At 37.3% G+C, this 24,071-nt stretch overlaps 13 non-coding genes across 13 annotated transcripts; all 13 read left to right on the top strand.

The window, feature by feature from the left end:
• Positions 1 to 177: 177 nt before the first annotated feature.
• TRNAV-AAC (transfer RNA valine (anticodon AAC)) lies at positions 178 to 250 on the top strand. The gene has a single exon. It is a non-coding gene; the product is annotated as a tRNA-Val (tRNA).
• A 3,384-nt stretch (positions 251 to 3,634) lies between these two features.
• TRNAV-UAC (transfer RNA valine (anticodon UAC)) lies at positions 3,635 to 3,707 on the top strand. Its single transcript has one exon. It is a non-coding gene; the product is annotated as a tRNA-Val (tRNA).
• A 665-nt stretch (positions 3,708 to 4,372) lies between these two features.
• Positions 4,373 to 4,445, top strand: TRNAV-AAC (transfer RNA valine (anticodon AAC)). Its single transcript has one exon. It is a non-coding gene; the product is annotated as a tRNA-Val (tRNA).
• Positions 4,446 to 5,363: 918 nt separating this feature from the next.
• On the top strand, positions 5,364 to 5,436 carry TRNAV-UAC (transfer RNA valine (anticodon UAC)). The gene has a single exon. It is a non-coding gene; the product is annotated as a tRNA-Val (tRNA).
• A 665-nt stretch (positions 5,437 to 6,101) lies between these two features.
• Positions 6,102 to 6,174, top strand: TRNAV-AAC (transfer RNA valine (anticodon AAC)). Its single transcript has one exon. It is a non-coding gene; the product is annotated as a tRNA-Val (tRNA).
• A 3,384-nt stretch (positions 6,175 to 9,558) lies between these two features.
• On the top strand, positions 9,559 to 9,631 carry TRNAV-UAC (transfer RNA valine (anticodon UAC)). The gene has a single exon. It is a non-coding gene; the product is annotated as a tRNA-Val (tRNA).
• Positions 9,632 to 10,296: 665 nt separating this feature from the next.
• TRNAV-AAC (transfer RNA valine (anticodon AAC)) lies at positions 10,297 to 10,369 on the top strand. The gene has a single exon. It is a non-coding gene; the product is annotated as a tRNA-Val (tRNA).
• A 1,400-nt stretch (positions 10,370 to 11,769) lies between these two features.
• Positions 11,770 to 11,842, top strand: TRNAV-AAC (transfer RNA valine (anticodon AAC)). The gene has a single exon. It is a non-coding gene; the product is annotated as a tRNA-Val (tRNA).
• Positions 11,843 to 12,759: 917 nt separating this feature from the next.
• Positions 12,760 to 12,832, top strand: TRNAV-AAC (transfer RNA valine (anticodon AAC)). The gene has a single exon. It is a non-coding gene; the product is annotated as a tRNA-Val (tRNA).
• A 667-nt stretch (positions 12,833 to 13,499) lies between these two features.
• On the top strand, positions 13,500 to 13,572 carry TRNAV-AAC (transfer RNA valine (anticodon AAC)). Its single transcript has one exon. It is a non-coding gene; the product is annotated as a tRNA-Val (tRNA).
• Positions 13,573 to 15,094: 1,522 nt separating this feature from the next.
• TRNAV-AAC (transfer RNA valine (anticodon AAC)) lies at positions 15,095 to 15,167 on the top strand. The gene has a single exon. It is a non-coding gene; the product is annotated as a tRNA-Val (tRNA).
• Positions 15,168 to 16,820: 1,653 nt separating this feature from the next.
• On the top strand, positions 16,821 to 16,893 carry TRNAV-CAC (transfer RNA valine (anticodon CAC)). Its single transcript has one exon. It is a non-coding gene; the product is annotated as a tRNA-Val (tRNA).
• A 1,652-nt stretch (positions 16,894 to 18,545) lies between these two features.
• Positions 18,546 to 18,618, top strand: TRNAV-CAC (transfer RNA valine (anticodon CAC)). The gene has a single exon. It is a non-coding gene; the product is annotated as a tRNA-Val (tRNA).
• Positions 18,619 to 24,071: the final 5,453 nt, after the last annotated feature.

The raw sequence follows: 24,071 nt of genomic DNA, 5'->3' as shown, positions 1-24,071 counted from the left end.
AACACATTCAATATAAACTTCAATTTAAGCAAAATCCTTTTGTAGGAATAAAACTGGTAAAATATGTAATAATAATTGTAAATGTTTCATTAACCAAAAATACTTTCCTTCAGCAATAAAAAGGCCCCGTCAGTCACAATTCTGCTCTGCTAGCCAATACACAGTAACTTTTCATCAGGTTTCATAGTGTAGTGGTCATCACGTCTGCTTAACATGCAGAAGGTCCTGGGTTCAATCCCCAGTGAAACCAATCTGTTCTTAGTGTTGAAATAATACGCTATCCAACGACAATGTATGAAGTTCTCGACATTGTTGCCGAATGACGGTATGTTTTGGCTTCCATCACAAACAGAACTACAAATTATTTTTTTTTTTCCCCTGGCGGTCAAAACTCGTCTCTAAATGCCATTACTTTGAAGGATTTCACAGGTTTCATAGTGGAGTGGTCATCACGTCTACTTCACACGCAGAAGGTCCTGGGTTCAATCCCCAGTAAAAACAAGCCGTTTTCGCTGTTGATGTAATTTGCTATCAACATGAAATATATGAAATTCTTGGTTTTGTTGCCAACTGATAATATATTTTGGCTTCCCTCACCAAGAGAACTACGATTTTGGGTTTCTTTTTTATTGACCATTTTAGCAGAAAACATAATCCCATATTATAAAAATCCTGTTTGTTTCCAAATATAAAGTTCCTTTAAATACAAAAGCAAACAACTGAACTATGTGGAAAAAAGTAACACATTCAATGTAAACTTCCTTTTAAGCAAAATCCCTTTGTAGGAATAAAACTGGTAAAATATGTAATAAAAATTGTAAATGTTTCATTAACCAAAAATACTTTCCTTCAGCAATAAAAAGGCCCCGTCAGTCACAATTCTGCTCTGCTAGCCAATACACAGTAACTTTCTATCAGGTTTCATAGAGTAGTGGTCATCACATCTGCTTAACATGCAGAAGGTCCTGCGTTCAATCCCCAGTAAAACCAATCTGTTCTTGGTGTTGAAATAATACTCAATTAAACTACAATATATGAAGTTCTTGGCTTTGTTGCTGAATGATGGGACGTTTTGGCTTCCATCCCCAACAGAGCTACGAATTTGTTTTTTTTTTCCCTGGCGGTCAAAACTCGTCTCTAATTGCCATTACTTTGCAGGCTTTCAAAGGTTTCATAGTGTAGTGGTCATCACATCTGCTTCACACGCAGAAGGTCATGGGTTCAATCCTCAGTGAAACCAATCTTTTTTTGGTGTTGAAGTAAATTCCTATCGACTTGTAATATGTGAAATTCTTGGTTTCGTTGCCAAATGACAATACATTTTGGCTTCCATCACAAAGAGAACTACGATTTTGGGTTTCTTTTTTATTGACCATTTTAGCAGAAAACATAATCCCATATTATAAAAATCCTATTTGTTTCAAAATATATAGTTCCCATAAATACAAAAGCAAAAGACCAAACTATGGAGAAAAAAGTAACACATTCAATATAAACTTCAATTTAAGCAAAATCCCTTTGTAGGAATAAAACTGGTAAAATATGTAATAATAATTGTAAATGTTTCATTAACCAAAAATACTTTCCTTCAGCAATAAAAAGGCCCCGTCAGTCACAATTCTGCTCTGCTAGCCAATACACAGTAACTTTTCGTCAGGTTTCATAGTGTAGTGGTCATCACGTCTGCTTAACACGCAGAAAGTCCTGGGTTCAATCCCCAGTGAAACCAATCTGTTCTTAGTGTTGAAATATTACGCTATCCAACTACAATATATAAAGTTCTCGGCTTTGTTGCCGAACGACGGGATGTTTTGGCTTCCATCACAAACAGAACTACAATTTATTTTTTTTTTTCCCCTGGCGGTCAAAACTCGTCTCTAATTGCCATTACTTTGCAGGCTTTCAAAAGTTTCATAGTGTAGTGGAAATCACGCCTGCTTTACACGCAGAAGGTCCTGGGTTCAATCCCCAGTGAAACCCATGTGTTCTTGGTGTTGAAATAATCCCCTATCAACCTGCAGTATATAAAGTTCTTGGCTTTGTTGACGAATAACGGGATGTTTTAGCTTCCATCACCAACAGAGCTACGAATTTGTTTTTTTTCCCCTGGCGGTCAAAACTCGTCTCTAATTGCCATTACTTTGCAGGATTTCAAAGGTTTCATAGTGTGGGGGTCATCATGTCTGCTTCACACGCAGAAGGTCCTTGGTTCAATCCCCAGTGAAACCAATCTGTTTTTGGTGTTGAAGTAATTTCCTATCGACCTGTAGTATGTGAAATTCTTGGTTTCGTTGCCAAATGACAATACATTTTGGCTTCCATCACAAAGAGAACTACGATTTTGGGTTTCTTTTTTATTGACCATTTTAGCAGAAAACATAATCCCATATTATAAAAATCCTATTTGTTTCAAAATATATAGTTCCCATAAATACAAAAGCAAAAGACCAAACTATGGAGAAAAAAGTAACACATTCAATATAAACTTCAATTTAAGCAAAATCCCTTTGTAGGAATAAAATTGGTAAAATATGTAATAATAATTGTAATTGTTTCATTAACCAAAAATACTTTCCTTCAGCAATGAAAAGGCCCCGTCAGTCACAATTCTGCTCTGCTAGCCAATAGACAGTAACTTTTCGTCAGGTTTCAAAGTGTAGTGGTCATCACGTCTGCTTAACACGTAGAAGGTCCCGGGTTCAATCCCCAGTGAAACCAATCTGTTCTTAGTGTTGAACTAATACGCTATCCAACTACAATATATGAAGTTCTCGGCATTGATGCCGAATGACGGTATGTTTTAGCTTCCATCACAAACAGAACTACAAATTATTTTTTTTTTTCCCTGGCGGTCAAAACTCGTCTCTAAATGCCATTACTTTGCAGGATTTCACAGGTTTCATAGTGGATTCGTCATCACGTCTACTTCACACGCAGAAGGTCCTGGGTTCAATCCCCAGTAAAAACAATCCGTTTTCGCTGTTGAAGTAATTTCTATCAACCTGTAATATATGAAATTCTTTGTTTTGTTGCCAACTGATAATATATTTTGGCTTCCATCACCAAGAGAACTACGATTTTGGGTTTCTTTTTTATTGACCATTTTAGCAGAAAACATATTCCCATGTTATAAAAATCCTGTTTGTTTCAAAATATATAGTTCCCATAAATACAAAAGCAAAAGACCAAACTATGGAGAAAAAAGTAACACATTCAATATAAACTTCAATTTAAGCAAAATCCCTTTGTAGGAATAAAACTGGTAAAATATGTAATAACAATTGTAAATGTTTCATTAACCAAAAATACTTTCCTTCAGCAATAAAAAGGCCCCGTCAGTCACAATTCTGCTCTGCTAGCCAATACACAGTAACTTTCCATCAGGTTTCATAGAGTAGTGGTCATCACGTCTGCTTAACACGCAGAAGGTCATGCGTTCAATCCCCAGTAAAACCAATCTGTTCTTGGCGTTGAAATAATATTCAATTAAACTACAATATATGAAGTTCTTGGCTTTGTTGCCGAATGATGGGATGTTTTGGCTTCCATCCCCAACAGAGCTACGAATTTGTTTTTTTTTTTCCCTGGCGGTCAAAACTCGTCTCTAATTGCCATTACTTTGCAGGCTTTCAAAGGTTTCATAGTGTAGTGGAAATCACGTCTGCTTTACACGCAGAAGATCCTGGGTTCAATCCCCAGTGAAACCCACGTGTTCTTGGTGTTGAAATAATCCCCTATCAACCTGCAGTATATAATGTTCTTGGCTTTGTTGCAGAATAACGGCATGTTTTAGCTGCCATCACCAACAGAGCTACGAATTTGTTTTTTGTCCCCTGGCGGTCAAAACTCGTCTCTAAATGCCATTACTTTGCAGGATTTCAAAGGTTTCATAGTGTAGTGGTCATCATGTCTGCTTCACACGCTGAAGGTCCTGGGTTCAATCCCCAGTGAAACCAATCTGTTTTTGGTGTTGAAGTAATTTCCTATCGACTTGTAATATGTGAAATTCTTGGTTTCGTTGCCAAATGACAATACATTTTGGCTTCCATCACAAAGAGAACTACGATTTTGGGTTTCTTTTTTATTGACCATTTTAGCAGAAAACATAATCCCATATTATAAAAATCCTATTTGTTTCAAAATATATAGTTCCCATAAATACAAAAGCAAAAGACCAAACTATGGAGAAAAAAGTAACACATTCAATATAAACTTCAATTTAAGCAAAATCCTTTTGTAGGAATAAAACTGGTAAAATATGTAATAATAATTGTAAATGTTTCATTAACCAAAAATACTTTCCTTCAGCAATAAAAAGGCCCCGTCAGTCACAATTCTGCTCTGCTAGCCAATACACAGTAACTTTTCATCAGGTTTCATAGTGTAGTGGTCATCACGTCTGCTTAACATGCAGAAGGTCCTGGGTTCAATCCCCAGTGAAACCAATCTGTTCTTAGTGTTGAAATAATACGCTATCCAACGACAATGTATGAAGTTCTCGACATTGTTGCCGAATGACGGTATGTTTTGGCTTCCATCACAAACAGAACTACAAATTATTTTTTTTTTTCCCCTGGCGGTCAAAACTCGTCTCTAAATGCCATTACTTTGAAGGATTTCACAGGTTTCATAGTGGAGTGGTCATCACGTCTACTTCACACGCAGAAGGTCCTGGGTTCAATCCCCAGTAAAAACAAGCCGTTTTCGCTGTTGATGTAATTTGCTATCAACATGAAATATATGAAATTCTTGGTTTTGTTGCCAACTGATAATATATTTTGGCTTCCATCACCAAGAGAACTACGATTTTGGGTTTCTTTTTTATTGACCATTTTAGCAGAAAACATATTCCCATGTTATAAAAATCCTGTTTGTTTCAAAATATATAGTTCCCATAAATACAAAAGCAAAAGACCAAACTATGGAGAAAAAAGTAACACATTCAATATAAACTTCAATTTAAGCAAAATCCCTTTGTAGGAATAAAACTGGTAAAATATGTAATAACAATTGTAAATGTTTCATTAACCAAAAATACTTTCCTTCAGCAATAAAAAGGCCCCGTCAGTCACAATTCTGCTCTGCTAGCCAATACACAGTTACTTTCCATCAGGTTTCATAGAGTAGTGGTCATCACGTCTGCTTAACACGCAGAAGGTCATGCGTTCAATTCCCAGTAAAACCAATCTGTTCTTGGCGTTGAAATAATATTCAATTAAACTACAATATATGAAGTTCTTGGCTTTGTTGCCGAATGATGGGATGTTTTGGCTTCCATCCCCAACAGAGCTACGAATTTGTTTTTTTTTTTCCCTGGCGGTCAAAACTCGTCTCTAATTGGCATTACTTTGCAGGCTTTCAAAGGTTTCATAGTGTAGTGGAAATCACGTCTGCTTTACACGCAGAAGATCCTGGGTTCAATCCCCAGTGAAACCCACGTGTTCTTGGTGTTGAAATAATCCCCTATCAACCTGCAGTATATAATGTTCTTGGCTTTGTTGCAGAATAACGGCATGTTTTAGCTGCCATCACCAACAGAGCTACGAATTTGTTTTTTGTCCCCTGGCGGTCAAAACTCGTCTCTAAATGCCATTACTTTGCAGGATTTCAAAGGTTTCATAGTGTAGTGGTCATCATGTCTGCTTCACACGCTGAAGGTCCTGGGTTCAATCCCCAGTGAAACCAATCTGTTTTTGGTGTTGAAGTAATTTCCTATCGACTTGTAATATGTGAAATTCTTGGTTTCGTTGCCAAATGACAATACATTTTGGCTTCCATCACAAAGAGAACTACGATTTTGGGTTTCTTTTTTATTGACCATTTTAGCAGAAAACATAATCCCATATTATAAAAATCCTATTTGTTTCAAAATATATAGTTCCCATAAATACAAAAGCAAAAGACCAAACTATGGAGAAAAAAGTAACACATTCAATATAAACTTCAATTTAAGCAAAATCCTTTTGTAGGAATAAAACTGGTAAAATATGTAATAATAATTGTAAATGTTTCATTAACCAAAAATACTTTCCTTCAGCAATAAAAAGGCCCCGTCAGTCACAATTCTGCTCTGCTAGCCAATACACAGTAACTTTTCATCAGGTTTCATAGTGTAGTGGTCATCACGTCTGCTTAACATGCAGAAGGTCCTGGGTTCAATCCCCAGTGAAACCAATCTGTTCTTAGTGTTGAAATAATACGCTATCCAACGACAATGTATGAAGTTCTCGACATTGTTGCCGAATGACGGTATGTTTTGGCTTCCATCACAAACAGAACTACAAATTATTTTTTTTTTTCCCCTGGCGGTCAAAACTCGTCTCTAAATGCCATTACTTTGAAGGATTTCACAGGTTTCATAGTGGAGTGGTCATCACGTCTACTTCACACGCAGAAGGTCCTGGGTTCAATCCCCAGTAAAAACAAGCCGTTTTCGCTGTTGATGTAATTTGCTATCAACATGAAATATATGAAATTCTTGGTTTTGTTGCCAACTGATAATATATTTTGGCTTCCCTCACCAAGAGAACTACGATTTTGGGTTTCTTTTTTATTGACCATTTTAGCAGAAAACATAATCCCATATTATAAAAATCCTGTTTGTTTCCAAATATAAAGTTCCTTTAAATACAAAAGCAAACAACTGAACTATGTGGAAAAAAGTAACACATTCAATGTAAACTTCCTTTTAAGCAAAATCCCTTTGTAGGAATAAAACTGGTAAAATATGTAATAAAAATTGTAAATGTTTCATTAACCAAAAATACTTTCCTTCAGCAATAAAAAGGCCCCGTCAGTCACAATTCTGCTCTGCTAGCCAATACACAGTAACTTTCTATCAGGTTTCATAGAGTAGTGGTCATCACATCTGCTTAACATGCAGAAGGTCCTGCGTTCAATCCCCAGTAAAACCAATCTGTTCTTGGTGTTGAAATAATACTCAATTAAACTACAATATATGAAGTTCTTGGCTTTGTTGCTGAATGATGGGACGTTTTGGCTTCCATCCCCAACAGAGCTACGAATTTGTTTTTTTTTTCCCTGGCGGTCAAAACTCGTCTCTAATTGCCATTACTTTGCAGGCTTTCAAAGGTTTCATAGTGTAGTGGTCATCACATCTGCTTCACACGCAGAAGGTCATGGGTTCAATCCTCAGTGAAACCAATCTTTTTTTGGTGTTGAAGTAAATTCCTATCGACTTGTAATATGTGAAATTCTTGGTTTCGTTGCCAAATGACAATACATTTTGGCTTCCATCACAAAGAGAACTACGATTTTGGGTTTCTTTTTTATTGACCATTTTAGCAGAAAACATAATCCCATATTATAAAAATCCTATTTGTTTCAAAATATATAGTTCCCATAAATACAAAAGCAAAAGACCAAACTATGGAGAAAAAAGTAACACATTCAATATAAACTTCAATTTAAGCAAAATCCCTTTGTAGGAATAAAACTGGTAAAATATGTAATAATAATTGTAAATGTTTCATTAACCAAAAATACTTTCCTTCAGCAATAAAAAGGCCCCGTCAGTCACAATTCTGCTCTGCTAGCCAATACACAGTAACTTTTCGTCAGGTTTCATAGTGTAGTGGTCATCACGTCTGCTTAACACGCAGAAAGTCCTGGGTTCAATCCCCAGTGAAACCAATCTGTTCTTAGTGTTGAAATATTACGCTATCCAACTACAATATATAAAGTTCTCGGCTTTGTTGCCGAACGACGGGATGTTTTGGCTTCCATCACAAACAGAACTACAATTTATTTTTTTTTTTCCCCTGGCGGTCAAAACTCGTCTCTAATTGCCATTACTTTGCAGGCTTTCAAAAGTTTCATAGTGTAGTGGAAATCACGCCTGCTTTACACGCAGAAGGTCCTGGGTTCAATCCCCAGTGAAACCCATGTGTTCTTGGTGTTGAAATAATCCCCTATCAACCTGCAGTATATAAAGTTCTTGGCTTTGTTGACGAATAACGGGATGTTTTAGCTTCCATCACCAACAGAGCTACGAATTTGTTTTTTTTCCCCTGGCGGTCAAAACTCGTCTCTAATTGCCATTACTTTGCAGGATTTCAAAGGTTTCATAGTGTGGGGGTCATCATGTCTGCTTCACACGCAGAAGGTCCTTGGTTCAATCCCCAGTGAAACCAATCTGTTTTTGGTGTTGAAGTAATTTCCTATCGACCTGTAGTATGTGAAATTCTTGGTTTCGTTGCCAAATGACAATACATTTTGGCTTCCATCACAAAGAGAACTACGATTTTGGGTTTCTTTTTTATTGACCATTTTAGCAGAAAACATAATCCCATATTATAAAAATCCTATTTGTTTCAAAATATATAGTTCCCATAAATACAAAAGCAAAAGACCAAACTATGGAGAAAAAAGTAACACATTCAATATAAACTTCAATTTAAGCAAAATCCCTTTGTAGGAATAAAATTGGTAAAATATGTAATAATAATTGTAATTGTTTCATTAACCAAAAATACTTTCCTTCAGCAATGAAAAGGCCCCGTCAGTCACAATTCTGCTCTGCTAGCCAATAGACAGTAACTTTTCGTCAGGTTTCAAAGTGTAGTGGTCATCACGTCTGCTTAACACGTAGAAGGTCCTGGGTTCAATCCCCAGTGAAACCAATCTGTTCTTAGTGTTGAACTAATACGCTATCCAACTACAATATATGAAGTTCTCGGCATTGATGCCGAATGACGGTATGTTTTAGCTTCCATCACAAACAGAACTACAAATTATTTTTTTTTTTCCCTGGCGGTCAAAACTCATCTCTAAATGCCATTACTTTGCAGGATTTCACAGGTTTCATAGTGGAGTGGTCATCACGTCTACTTCACACGCAGAAGGTCCTGGGTTCAATCCCCAGTAAAAACAAGCCGTTTTCGCTGTTGAAGAAATTTGCTATCAACATGAAATATATGAAATTCTTGGTGTTGTTGCCAACTGATAATATATTTTGGCTTCCCTCACCAAGAGAACTACGATTTTGGGTTTCTTTTTTATTGACCATTTTAGCAGAAAACATAATCCCATATTATAAAAATCCTGTTTGTTTCCAAATATACAGTTCCTTTAAATACAAAAGCAAACAACTAAACTATGTGGAAAAAAGTAACACATTCAATGTAAACTTCCTTTTAAGCAAAATCCCTTTGTAGGAATAAAACTGGTAAAATATGTAATAAAAATTGTAAATGTTTCATTAACCAAAAATACTTTCCTTCAGCAATAAAAAGGCCCCGTCAGTCACAATTCTGCTCTGCTGGCCAATACACAGTAACTTTCCATCAGGTTTCATAGAGTAGTGGTCATCACGTCTGCTTAACACGCAGAAGGTCCTGCGTTCAATCCCCAGTAAAACCAATCTGTTCTTGGTGTTAAAATAATACTCAATTAAACTACAATATATGAAGTTCGTGGCTTTGTTGCCGAATGATGGGATGTTTTGGCTTCCATCCAAAACAGAGCTACGAATTTGTTTTTTTTTCCCCTGGCGGTCAAAACTCGTCTCTAATTGCCATTACTTTGCAGGCTTTCAAAGGTTTCATAGTGTAGTGGAAATCACGTCTGCTTTACACGCAGAAGATCCTGGGTTCAATCCCCAGTGAAACCCACGTGTTCTTGGTGTTGAAATAATCCCCTATCAACCTGCAGTATATAATGTTCTTGGCTTTGTTGCAGAATAACGGGATGTTTTAGCTTCCATCACCAACAGAGCTACAAATTTGTTTTTTGTCCCCTGGCGGTCAAAACTCGTCTCTAAATGCCATTACTTTGCAGGATTTCAAAGGTTTCATAGTGTAGTGGTCATCATGTCTGCTTCACATGCTGAAGGTCCTGGGTTCAATCCCCAGTGAAACCAATCTGTTTTTGGTGTTGAAGTAATTTCCTATCGACTTGTAATATGTGAAATTCTTGGTTTCGTTGCCAAATGACAATACATTTTAGCTTCCATCACAAAGAGAACTACGATTTTGGGTTTCTTTTTTATTGACCATTTTAGCAGAAAACATAATCCCATATTATAAAAATCCTATTTGTTTCAAAATATATAGTTCCCATAAATACAAAAGCAAAAGACCAAACTATGGAGAAAAAAGTAACACATTCAATATAAACTTCAATTTAAGCAAAATCCTTTTGTAGGAATAAAACTGGTAAAATATGTAATAATAATTGTAAATGTTTCATTAACCAAAAATACTTTCCTTCAGCAATAAAAAGGCCCCGTCAGTCTCAATTCTGCTCTGCTAGCCAATACACAGTAACTTTTCATCAGGTTTCATAGTGTAGTGGTCATCACGTCTGCTTAACACGCAGAAGGTCCTGGGTTCAATCCCCAGTGAAACCAATCTGTTCTTAGTGTTGAAATAATACGCTATCCAACGACAATGTATGAAGTTCTCAACATTGTTGCCGAATGACGGTATGTTTTGGCTTCCATCACAAACAGAACTACAAATTATTATTTTTTTTTCCCCTGGCGGTCAAAACTCGTCTCTAAATGCCATTACTTTGAAGGATTTCACAGGTTTCATAGTGGAGTGGTCATCACGTCTACTTCACACGCAGAAGGTCCTGGGTTCAATCCCCAGTAAAAACAAGCCGTTTTCGCTGTTGATGTAATTTGATATCAACATGAAATTCTTGGTTTTGTTGCCAACTGATAATATATTTTGGCTTCCCTCACCAAGAGAACTACGATTTTGGGTTTCTTTTTTATTGACCATTTTAGCAGAAAACATAATCCCATATTATAAAAATCCTATTTGTTTCCAAATATATAGTTCCTTTAAATACAAAAGCAAACAACTAAACTATGTGGAAAAAAGTAACACATTCAATGTAAACTTCCTTTTAAGCAAAATCCCTTTGTAGGAATAAAACTGGTAAAATATGTAATAAAAATTGTAAATGTTTCATTAACCAAAAATACATTCCTTCAGCAATAAAAAGGCCCCGTCAGTCACAATTCTGCTCTGCTAGCCAATACACAGTAACTTTCTATCAGGTTTCATAGAGTAGTGGTCATCACGTCTGCTTAACATGCAGAAGGTCCTGCGTTCAATCCCCAGTAAAACCAATCTGTTCTTGGTGTTGAAATAATACTCAATTAAACTACAATATATGAAGTTCTTGGCTTTGTTGCTGAATGATGGGATGTTTTGGCTTCCATCCCCAACAGAGCTACAAATTTGTTTTTTTTTTTTCCCTGGCGGTCAAAACTCGTCTCTAATTGCCATTACTTTGCAGGCTTTCAAAGGTTTCATAGTGTAGTGGTCATCACATCTGCTTCACACGCAGAAGGTCCTGGGTTCAATCCTCAGTGAAACCAATCTTTTTTTGGTGTTGAAGTAAATTCCTATCGACTTGTAATATGTGAAATTCTTGGTTTCGTTGCCAAATGACAATACATGTTGGCTTCCATCACAAAGAGAACTATGATTTTGGGTTTCTTTTTTATTGACCATTTTAGCAGAAAACATAATCCCATATTATAAAAATCCTATTTGTTTCAAAATATATAGTTCCCATAAATACAAAAGCAAAAGACCAAACTATGGAGAAAAAAGTAACACATTCAATATAAACTTCAATTTAAGCAAAATCCCTTTGTAGGAATAAAACTGGTAAAATATGTAATAATAATTGTAAATGTTTCATTAACCAAAAATACTTTCCTTCAGCAATAAAAAGGCCCCGTCAGTCACAATTCTGCTCTGCTAGCCAATACACAGTAACTTTTTGTCAGGTTTCATAGTGTAGTGGTCATCACGTCTGCTTAACACGCAGAAGGTCCTGGGTTCAATCCCCAGTGAAACCAATCTGTTCTTAGTGTTGAAATATTACGCTATCCAACAACAATATATAAAGTTCTCGGCTTTGTTGCCGAACGACGGGATGTTTTGGCTTCCATCACAAACAGAACTACAATTTATTTATTTTTTTTCCCCTGGCGGTCAAAACTCGTCTCTAATTGCCATTACTTTGCAGGCTTTCAAAAGTATCATAGTGTAGTGGAAATCACGCCTGCTTTACACGCAGAAGGTCCTGGGTTCAATCCCCAGTGAAACCCATGTGTTCTTGGTGTTGAAATAATCCCCTATCAACCTGCAGTATATAACGTTCTTGGCTTTGTTGACGAATAACGGGATGTTTTAGCTTCCATCACCAACAGAGCTACGAATTTGTTTTTTTTCCCCTGGCGGTCAAAACTCGTCTCTAATTGCCATTACTTTGCAGGATTTCAAAGGTTGCATAGTGTGGTGGTCATCACGTCTGCTTCACACGCAGAAGGTCCTTGGTTCAATCCCCAGTGAAACCAATCTGTTTTTGGTGTTGAAGTAATTTCCTATCGACCTGTAGTATGTGAAATTCTTGGTTTCGTTGCCAAATGACAATACATTTTGGCTTCCATCACAAAGAGAACTACGATTTTGGGTTTCTTTTTTATTGACCATTTTAGCAGAAAACATAATCCCATATTATAAAAATCCTATTTGTTTCAAAATATATAGTTCCCATAAATACAAAAGCAAAAGACCAAACTATGGAGAAAAAAGTAACACATTCAATCTAAACTTTAATTTAAGCAAAATCCCTTTGTAGGAATAAAACTGGTAAAATATGTAATAATAATTGTAAATGTTTCATTAACCAAAAATACTTTCCTTCAGCAATAAAAAGGCCCCGTCAGTCACAATTCTGCTCTGCTAGCCAATACACAGTAACTTTTTGTCAGGTTTCATAGTGTAGTGGTCATCACGTCTGCTTAACACGCAGAAGGTCCTGGGTTCAATCCCCAGTGAAACCAATCTGTTCTTAGTTCTGAAATAATACGCTATCCAACTACAATATATGAAGTTCTCGGCATTGTTGCCGAATGACGGTGTGTTTTGGCTTCCATCACAAACAGAACTACAAATTATTTTTTTTTTCCCCTGGCGGTCAAAACTCGTCTCCAAATGCCATTACTTTGGAGGATTTCACAGGTTTCATAGTGGAGTCGTCATCACGTCTACTTCACACGCAGAAGGTCCTGGGTTCAGTCCCCAATAAAAATAAGCCGTTTTCGCTGTTGTAGTAATTTGCTATAAACCTGTAATATATGAAAATCTTGGTTTTGTTGCCAACTGATAATATATTTTGGCTTCCCTCACCAAGAGAACTACGATTTTGGGTTTCTTTTTTATTGACCATTTTAGCAGAAAACATAATCCCATATTATAAAAATCCTGTTTGTTTCAAAATATATAGTTCCTTTAAATAAAAAAGCAAACAACTAAACTATGTGGAAAAAAGAAACACATTTAATGTAAACTTCCTTTTAAGCAAAATCCCTTTGTAGGAATAAAACTGGTAAAATATGTAATAAAAATTGTAAATGTTTCATTAACCAAAAATACTTTCCTTCAGCAATAAAAAGGCCCCGTCAGTCACAATTCTGCTCTGCTAGCCAAATACACAGTAACTTTTCATCAGGTTTTATAGTGTAGTGGTCATCACGTCTGCTTAACACGCAGAAGGTCCTGGGTTCAATCCCCAGTGAAACCAATCTGTTCTTAGTGTTGAAATAATACGCTATCCAACTACAATATATGAAGTTCTCGGCTTTGTTGTTGAATGACAGGATGTTTTGGCTTCCATCACAAACAGAACTACAAATTATTTTTTTTTTTCCCCTGGCGGTCAAAACTCGTCTCTAAATGCCATTACTTTGCAGGATTTCACAGGTTTCATAGTGGATTCGTCATCACGTCTACTTCACACGCAGAAGGTCCTGGGTTCAATCCCCAGTAAAAACAATCCGTTTTCGCTGTTGAAGTAATTTGCTATCAACCTGTAATATATGAAATTCTTTGTTTTGTTGCCAACTGATAATATATTTTGGCTTCCATCACCAAGAGAACTACGATTTTGGGTTTCTTTTTTATTGACCATTTTAGCAGAAAACATATTCCCATGTTATAAAAATCCTGTTTGTTTCAAAATATATAGTTCCCATAAATACAAAAGCAAAAGACCAAACTATGGAGAAAAAAGTAACACATTCAATATAAACTTCAATTTAAGCAAAATCCCTTTGTAGGAATAAAACTGGTAAAATATGTAATAACAATTGTAAATGTTTCATTAACCAAAAATACTTTCCTTCAGCAATAAAAAGGCCCCGTCAGTCACAATTCTGCTCTGCTAGCCAATACACAGTAACTTTCCATCAGGTTTCATAGAGTGGTGGTCATCACGTCTGCTTAACACGCAGAAGGTCCTGCGTTCAATCCCCAGTAAAACCAATCTGTTCTTGGCGTTGAAATAATACTCAATTAAACTACAATATATGAAGTTCTTGGCTTTGTTGCCGAATGATGGGATGTTTTGGCTTCCATCCCCAACAGAGCTACGAATTTGTTGTTTTTTTTTCCCTGGCGGTCAAAACTCGTCTCTAATTGCCATTACTTTGCAGGCTTTCAAAGGTTTCATAGTGTAGTGGAAATCACGTCTGCTTTTCACGCAGAAGGTCCTGGGTTCAATCCTTAGTGAAACCCATGGGTTCTTGGTGTTGAAATAATCCCCTATCAACCTGCAGTATATAAAGTTCTTGGCTTTGTTGCTGAATAATGGGATGTTTTAGCTTCCATCACCAACAGAGCTACGAATTTGTTTTTTTTTCCCCTGGCGGTCAAAACTCGTCTCTAATTGCCATTACTTTGAAGGATTTCAAAGGTTTCTTAGTGTAGTGGTCATCTCGTCTGCTTCTAACGCAGAAGGTCCTGGGTTCAATCCCCTGTGAAACCAAGCTGTTTTTGGTGTTGAAGTAATTTCCTATCGACTTGTAATATGTGAAATTCTTGGTTTTGTTGTCAAATGACAATTCATTTTGGCTTCCATCACAAAGAGAACTACGATCAATATAAACTTCAATTTAAGCAAAATCCCTTTGTAGGAATAAAACTGGTAAAATATGTAATAATAATTGTAAATGTTTCATTAACCAAAAATACTTTCCTTCAGCAATAAAAAGGCCCCGTCAGTCACAATTCTGCTCTGCTAGCCAATACACAGTAACTTTTTGTCAGGTTTCATAGTGTAGTGGCCATCACGTCTGCTTAACATGCAGAAGGTCCTGGGTTCAATCCCCAGTGAAACCAATCTGTTCTTAGTGTTGAAATAATACGCTATCCAGCTACAATATATGAAGTTCTCGGCTTTGTTGCCGAATGACGGGATGTTTTGGCTTCCATCACAAACAGAACTACAATTTATTTTTTTTTTCCCCTGGCGGTCAAAACTCGTCTCTAAATGCCATTAGTTTGCAGGATTTAACAGGTTTCATAGTGGAGTCGTCATCACGTCTACTTCACACGCAGAAGGTCCTGGGTTCAATCCCCAGTAAAAACAAGCCGTTTTTGCTGTTGAAGTAATTTGCTATCAACCTGTAACATATGAAATTCTTGGTTTTGTTGCCAACTGAGAATATATTTTGGCTTCCATCACCAAGAGAACTACGATTTTGGGTTTCTTTTTTATTGACCATTTTAGCAGAAAACATAATCCCATATTATAAAAATCCTGTTTGTTTCAAAATATATAGTTCCTTTAAATACAAAAGCAAACAACTAAACTGTGTGGAAAAAAGTAACACATTCAATGTAAACTATCTTTTAAGCAAAATCCCTTTGTAGGAATAAAACTGGTAAAATATGTAATAAAAATTGTAAATGTTTCATTAACCAAAAATACTTTCCTTCAGCAATAAAAAGGCCCCATCAGTCACAATTCTGCTCTGCTAGCCAATACACAGTAACTTTCCATCAGGTTTCATAGAGTAGTGGTCATCACGTCTGCTTAACACGCAGAAGGTCCTGCGTTCAATCCCCAGTAAAACCAATCTGTTCTTGGTGTTGAAATAATACTCAATTAAACTACAATATATGAAGTTCTTGGCTTTGTTGCCGAATAACGGGATGTTTTAGCTTCCATCACCAACAGAACTACAAATTATTTTTTTTCCCCTGGCGGTCAAAACTCGTCTCTAAATGCCATTACTTCGCAGGATTTCACAGCTTTCATAGTTGAGTGGTCATCACGTCTACTTCACACGCAGTAGGTCCTTGGTTCAATCACCAGTAAAAACAATCCGTTTTCGCTGTTGAAGTAATTTGCTATCAACCTGTAATATATGAAATTCTTTGTTTTGTTGCCAACTGATAATATATTTTGGCTTCCATCACCAAAAGAACTACTATTTTGGGTTTCTTTCTTATTGACCATTTTAGCAGAAAACATAATCCCATATTATAAAAATCCTGTTTGTTTCAAAATATATAGTTCCTTTAAATACAAAAGCAAATGACTAAACTATGTAGAAAAAAGTAACACATTTAATGTAAACTTCCATTTAAGCAAAATCCCTTTGTAGGAATAAAACTTGTAAAATATGTAATAAAAATTGTAAATGTGTCATTAACCAAAAATACTTTCCTTCAGCAATAAAAAGGCCCGTCAGTCACAATTCTGCTCTGCTAGCCAATACACAGTAACTTTCCATTAGGTTTCATAGAGTAGGGGTCATCACGTCTGCTTAACACGCAGAAGGTCCTGCGTTCAATCCCCAGTAAAACCAATCTGTTCTTGGTGTTGAAATAATACCCAATTAAACTACAATATATGAAGTTCTTGGCTTTGTTGCCGAATGATGGGATGTTTTGGCTTCCATCACCAACAGAGCTACGGATTTGTTTCTTTTTTCCCCTGGCGGTCAAAACTCGTCTCTAATTGCCATTACTTTACAGGATTTCAAAGGTTTCATAGTGTAGTGGTCATCACGTCTGCTTCACATGCAGAAGGACCTGGGTTCAATCCCCAGTGAAACCAATCTGTTCTTAGTGTTGAAATGATTCGCTATCCACCTACAATATATGGAGTTCTCGTTTTTGTTGCCGAATGACGGGATGTTTTGGCTTCCATCACAAACAGAACTACAAATTATTTTTTTTTTCCCTGGCGGTCAAAACTCGTCTCTAAATGCCATTACTTTGCAGGATTTCACAGGTTTCATAGTGGAGTCGTCATCACGTCTACTTCACACGCAGAAGGTCCTGGGTTCAATCCCCAGTAAAAACAAGCCGTTTTTGCTGTTGAAGTAATTTGCTATCAACCTGTAACATATGAAATTCTTGGTTTTGTTGCCAACTGAGAATATATTTTGGCTTCCATCACCAAGAGAACTACGATTTTGGGTTTCTTTTTTATTGACCATTTTAGCAGAAAACATAATCCCATATTATAAAAATCCTGTTTGTTTCAAAATATATAGTTCCTTTAAATACAAAAGCAAACAACTAAACTGTGTGGAAAAAAGTAACACATTCAATGTAAACTATCTTTTAAGCAAAATCCCTTTGTAGGAATAAAACTGGTAAAATATGTAATAAAAATTGTAAATGTTTCATTAACCAAAAATACTTTCCTTCAGCAATAAAAAGGCCCCATCAGTCACAATTCTGCTCTGCTAGCCAATACACAGTAACTTTCCATCAGGTTTCATAGAGTAGTGGTCATCACGTCTGCTTAACACGCAGAAGGTCCTGCGTTCAATCCCCAGTAAAACCAATCTGTTCTTGGTGTTGAAATAATACTCAATTAAACTACAATATATGAAGTTCTTGGCTTTGTTGCCGAATAACGGGATGTTTTAGCTTCCATCACCAACAGAACTACAAATTATTTTTTTTCCCCTGGCGGTCAAAACTCGTCTCTAAATGCCATTACTTCGCAGGATTTCACAGCTTTCATAGTTGAGTGGTCATCACGTCTACTTCACACGCAGTAGGTCCTTGGTTCAATCACCAGTAAAAACAATCCGTTTTCGCTGTTGAAGTAATTTGCTATCAACCTGTAATATATGAAATTCTTTGTTTTGTTGCCAACTGATAATATATTTTGGCTTCCATCACCAAAAGAACTACTATTTTGGGTTTCTTTCTTATTGACCATTTTAGCAGAAAACATAATCCCATATTATAAAAATCCTGTTTGTTTCAAAATATATAGTTCCTTTAAATACAAAAGCAAATGACTAAACTATGTAGAAAAAAGTAACACATTTAATGTAAACTTCCATTTAAGCAAAATCCCTTTGTAGGAATAAAACTTGTAAAATATGTAATAAAAATTGTAAATGTGTCATTAACCAAAAATACTTTCCTTCAGCAATAAAAAGGCCCGTCAGTCACAATTCTGCTCTGCTAGCCAATACACAGTAACTTTCCATTAGGTTTCATAGAGTAGGGGTCATCACGTCTGCTTAACACGCAGAAGGTCCTGCGTTCAATCCCCAGTAAAACCAATCTGTTCTTGGTGTTGAAATAATACCCAATTAAACTACAATATATGAAGTTCTTGGCTTTGTTGCCGAATGATGGGATGTTTTGGCTTCCATCACCAACAGAGCTACGGATTTGTTTCTTTTTTCCCCTGGCGGTCAAAACTCGTCTCTAATTGCCATTACTTTACAGGATTTCAAAGGTTTCATAGTGTAGTGGTCATCACGTCTGCTTCACATGCAGAAGGACCTGGGTTCAATCCCCAGTGAAACCAATCTGTTCTTAGTGTTGAAATGATTCGCTATCCACCTACAATATATGGAGTTCTCGTTTTTGTTGCCGAATGACGGGATGTTTTGGCTTCCATCACAAACAGAACTACAAATTATTTTTTTTTTCCCTGGCGGTCAAAACTCGTCTCTAAATGCCATTACTTTGCAGGATTTCACAGGTTTCATAGTGGAGTGGTCATCACGTCTACTTCACACGCAGAAGGTCCTGGGTTCAATCCACAGTAAAAACAAGCCGTTTTCGCTGTTGAAGTAATTTGCTATCAACCTGTAATATATGAAATTCTTGGTTTTGTTGCCAACTGATAATATATTTTGGCTTCCATCACCAAGAGAACTACGATTTTGGGTTTCTTTTTTATTGACCATTTTAGCAGAAAACATAATCCCATATTATAAAAATCCTGTTTGTTTCAAAATATATAGTTTCTTTAAATACAAAATCAAACGACTAAACTATGTAGAAAAAAGTAACACATTCAATGTAAACTTCAATTTAAGCAAAATCCCTTTGTAGGAATAAAACTGGTAAAATATATAATAAAAATTATAAATGTTTCATTAACCAAAAATACTTTCCTTCAGCAATAAAAAGGCCCCGTCAGTCACAATTCTGCTCTGCTAGCCAATACACAGTAACTTTCCATCAGGTTTCATAGTGTAGTGCTATCAACCTGCCATATATGAAGTTCTTGGCTTTGTTGCCGAATGACAGGATGTTTTGGCTTCCATCACCAACAGAGCTACGAATTTGTTTTTTTTTCCCCTGGCGGTGAAAACTCGTCTCTAATTGACATTACTTTGCAGGATTTCAAAGGCTTCATAGTGTAGAGGTCATCACGTCTGCTTCATACGCAGAAGGTCCTGGGTTCAACCCGAGTGAAACCAATCTATTTTTGGTGTTGAAGTATTTTCCTATCGACTTGTAAAATATGAAATTCTTTGTTTCATTGCCAAATGACAATACATTTTGGCTTCCATCACCAAGAGAACTACGATTTTGGGTTTCTTTTTTATTGACCATTTTAGCAGAAAACATAATCCAATATTATAAAAATCCTATTAAACATACTTTCTCTTCTCAGATTTGCTATACCGGATCTTGCAGGGGGCTTTGGATGAAGGAATTATAACAAAGAAGGTTTTTGATGGCCTCTTCGTTGCATCTCCCAAAATCCCCACCTTTTATCTCCTGCCCATGATCCACAAGAATCCCAAACACCCTCCGGGGCGCCCTATCGTATCCGGCATAGATGGCTTATGCGACCCTGTCTGTCGCTTTATCGACTATTATTTAAAACCTCTTGTGGAAACATTGCCATCTTATGTTAAGGATATGACGGATGTCCTGAATAGGGTCGACGGGATTTTTGTGGATTCTGATACCCTTCTTGTCACGTCGGACATAGAGTCACTTTATACCAATATTAACCATGATGATGGTCTGGAGGCAGTCCGCTTCTTTCTGAGCAATACCAACTGTGATGGCCATTTGTGTGAGCTGATCCTGGAGCTGCTCCACTTTATCCTGACACACAATTTCTTCATTTTCAAAGACCGGTTTTAATTTACAGGCCAGAGGCACTGCGATGGGCGCGGCCTGTGCGCCTTCGTACGCTAATATGTTCCTCGGCCATTGGGAGAGGGGCATTTTTGGCGACGAGGGCGTGCCGGCCGCTACCCATGCGCAGTGCTGGTTAAGATATATTGATGATGTTTTTGTTTTGTGGCAGGGTACCGTGGAGCAGCTCTCGGACTTTATGGGTGTTTTAAACCATAATTTATTGAACCTTAAGCTCACTTTTAGATATGATTTACAGTCTATTGATTTTTTGGATATTATGATTGGAGTTGACCGTGGTCGGCAACTACAGACGAATGTCTTTAGGAAGCCTACCTCGGTCAACTCCCTTTTACATGCCTCATCTTCTCATCCTGTTAGTACCATCCAAGCCATCCCGGTTGGGCAATTTCTCAGAATGAGGCGGATATGTTCTACATCTGATAATTTTCAGTCCCAGGCCAATGATCTAACATCGAGATTGGTTAATAGGGGATATAGCCGTCGTGTCATAAAGAAGGGGTACAATAGGGCAAAGAATACTAATCAACAGGAGCTTCTGCAGCCATCTAGTCAGGCGAAAACGGGGGCAGGAGAGGCTCGATTCATATCTGCGTGCAACCATGAATGGCATAACATGCGTGCCATATTAAACAAATACTGGCCGATACTAAAATCTGATCCTACCCTAAGGGATTTGGTCCCTGATTATCCTCTAATGACGGCACGCCGTTCCAAAAATCTACGAGATTTTCTCGTACATAGTCATTACGTTCCTGTGATTTCCCATCCCTTTGGTTCTACTAATCCTATTCGTGGGTGTTTTCCCTGCGGTCGCTGTCTTGCGTGCACCAATGTCTCTCGCAGTAAGACCTTTTCCACCGCAGATGGTAGTCGGACATTTGATATTAGGTGTTACATCTCATGCGCAACTTCCTATGTTATCTATTATGCTAAATGTAGTTGCCCTAAGATATACATAGGTTTAACTTCTAGGGAATTGCGGGTGAGAGTGCGTGAACATGTGAGAGATATTGGTGCTGCCAAGACGGTGACCGATATTTCTACTCTTAAGACCCTTCCTAGGCATTTTCGGAACCATCACGGATGTAATGCGAGATCATTGCGTGTCATAGGGATAGATGTCGTACATGGCGGCAATAGGGGCGGGAACCTTAAAAAGATCCTCGCCCAAAAAGAAACCAAATGGATCACCCTACTGGGTACTATGGCTCCGTCTGGTCTGAATGAGTCCCTTAGCTTTGCCCCCTTCCTTTAGACCCCTGTCCTCCCCCCCCCCCTTTTTTTGCTAGATATGGTTTTTTACCACCTATGCAATTTTTTACCTCTGTTTTTATATTCTAATTTTATTGCTGCAAGTGTTTTATGCCATTTTGTGCCCTTTTCTTTGCAGCTTCCATCTTCTGCTCCCTATGGATCACTGCCTCTGTTAATATGACTACCTGAATACATCGTGCATCTGGACTATGATTACAAGGTGGCTTCCCCCATGACAGCCAGGATTATATACTGCTTGGTCGAGGGCTAACTACTGTTATTCTTGTGATTCCTGCCATTTCATTATTTCTTTGCCCTCTTTCCTTGGCGTTCCTATACTGCTGTTTGTGTGGGAGCCCGTATATCTGTATCTTTGTATGTTCCAGTATGTGTGGTGTGCACATGCCTGGTCTTTCTTCTCTCCCTGGCATGCTTAGCGATGTCTCAAGGGCGGAGTTTTGCTCGTGGGGGGGCGTTGCCTTAGCCCTCTCCCCTGCACTCCTCGGCTTGACTTCGCTCGCATCTGCTAGTGGGATTAGCAATGACCGCGCATGTGCCAGCTTAAACCTGCACTGACTGGCCTGTCCGATCCATGTGATGAACCATATGGTCTATTAAAGCTTCTGGGAACAGATGAGTCACCACCCCTCCTTGGTCTGATGAAGGGTTATACTAACAAGACCTGAAACGCGCGTTATCTTGCTTCTGAGGGGGATCTTTTGGTCTCTGGCTCCTGCACTTATCTGGCACTTTATATCATTGCTGGTGAGCGGTGTTTACATTTTTTTAGCCACTGGTATATATCATTGTTTCCATATACTGACAAACCCAGTGTGCTGTATAACTTTATCTTATCTTGCACACCAGCTATTGTTCTCTGGTATCACCTGGCATGCTGGTGAGCAGTGTTGCATATATTTAGCTACTGATATGTATCATTGCTTGCATATACTGACAAACCCAGTGTGCTGTATAACTTTATCTTATCTTGCACACCAGCTATTGTTCTCTGGTATCACCTGGCATGCTGGTGAGCAGTGTTTGCATATATTTAGCCACTGATATGTATCATTGCTTGCATATACTGACAAACCCAGTGTGCTGTATAATTTTATCTTATCTTGCACACCAGCTATTGTTCTCTGGTATCACCTGGCATGTAACTTTGTATTTTTTGCCATCTGTGCTGTATACTTGTTGTCTTATGTATTCTACTTGCCTTGTTAATTCTGATTAACTCTTTATGTGCCAAGGTGCCCTCTGTTGTTGCACCTATATGTATTTTTCTGTGCTACATCTAAAAACTGTTTTTTATGATGTAATAAAATTTGTCATTCTCTTTTGCATTTCAACCACATCTGCTCTCCTGTTTCTTTTGCATTATAAAAATCCTGTTTGTTTCAAAATATATAGTTCCCATAAATACAAAAGCAAAAGACCAAACTATGGAGAAAAAAGTAACACATTCAATATAAACTTCAATTTAAGCAAAATCCCTTTGTAGGAATAAAACTGGTAAAATATGTATTTTGCTATCAACCTGTAATATATGAAATTCTTGGTTTTGTTGCTAACTGTTAATATATTTTGGCTTCCATCACCAAGAGAACTACGATTTTGGGTTTCTAATTTATTGACCATTTTAGCAGAAAACATAATCCCATATTATAAAAATCCTGTTTGTTTCAAAATATATAGTTCCTTTAAATACAAAAGCAAACGACTAAAAAATGTAGAAAAAAGTAACACATTCAATGTAAACTTCCATTTAAGCAAAATCCCTTTGTAGGAATAAAACTGGTAAAATATGTAATAACAATTGTAAATGTTTCATTAACCAAAAATACTTTCCTTCAGCAATAAAAAGGCCCCGTCAGTCACAATTCTGCTCTGCTAGCCAATACACAGTAACTTTCCATCAGGTTTCATAGAGTAGTGGTCATCACGTCTGCTTAACACGCAGAAGGTCCTGCGTTCAATCCCCAGTAAATCCAATCTGTTCTTGGTGTTGAAATAATACCCAATTAAACTACAATATATGAAGTTCTTGGCTTTGTTGCCGAATGATGGGACGTTTTGGCTTCCATCACCAACAGAGCTACGAATTTGTTTTTTTTTTCCCTGGTTGTCAAAACTCGTCTCTAATTGCCATTACCTTGCAGAATTTCAAAGTTTTCATAGTGTAGTGGTCTTCATGTCTGCTTAACACGCAGAAGGTCCTGCGTTCAATCCCCAGTAAAACCAATCTGTTCTTGGTGTTGAAATAATACCCAATTAAACTACAATATATGAAGTTCTTGGCTTTGTTGCCAAATAACGGGATGTTTTAGCTTCCATCACCAACAGAGCTACGAATTTGTTTCTTTTTTCCCTGGCGGTCAAAACTCGTCTCTAATTGCCATTACTTTGCAGGATTTCAAAGGTTTCATAGTGTAGTGGTCATCACGTCTGCTTCACACGCTGAAGGTCCTGGGTTCAATCACCAGTGAAACCAATCTGTTTTTGGTGTTGATGTAATTTCCTATTGACTTGTAATATGTGAAATTCTTGGTTTCGTTGAAAAAATGACAATACATTTTGGCTTCCATCACAAAGAGA

The sequence above is a fragment of the Anomaloglossus baeobatrachus genome, chromosome 2 (genome assembly GCF_048569485.1).
Source record: "Anomaloglossus baeobatrachus isolate aAnoBae1 chromosome 2, aAnoBae1.hap1, whole genome shotgun sequence".
NCBI lineage: Eukaryota > Metazoa > Chordata > Amphibia > Anura > Aromobatidae > Anomaloglossus > Anomaloglossus baeobatrachus.
Note: the sequence above shows the minus strand (reverse complement) of the source record. Positions and strands in the feature narration are given on the sequence as shown.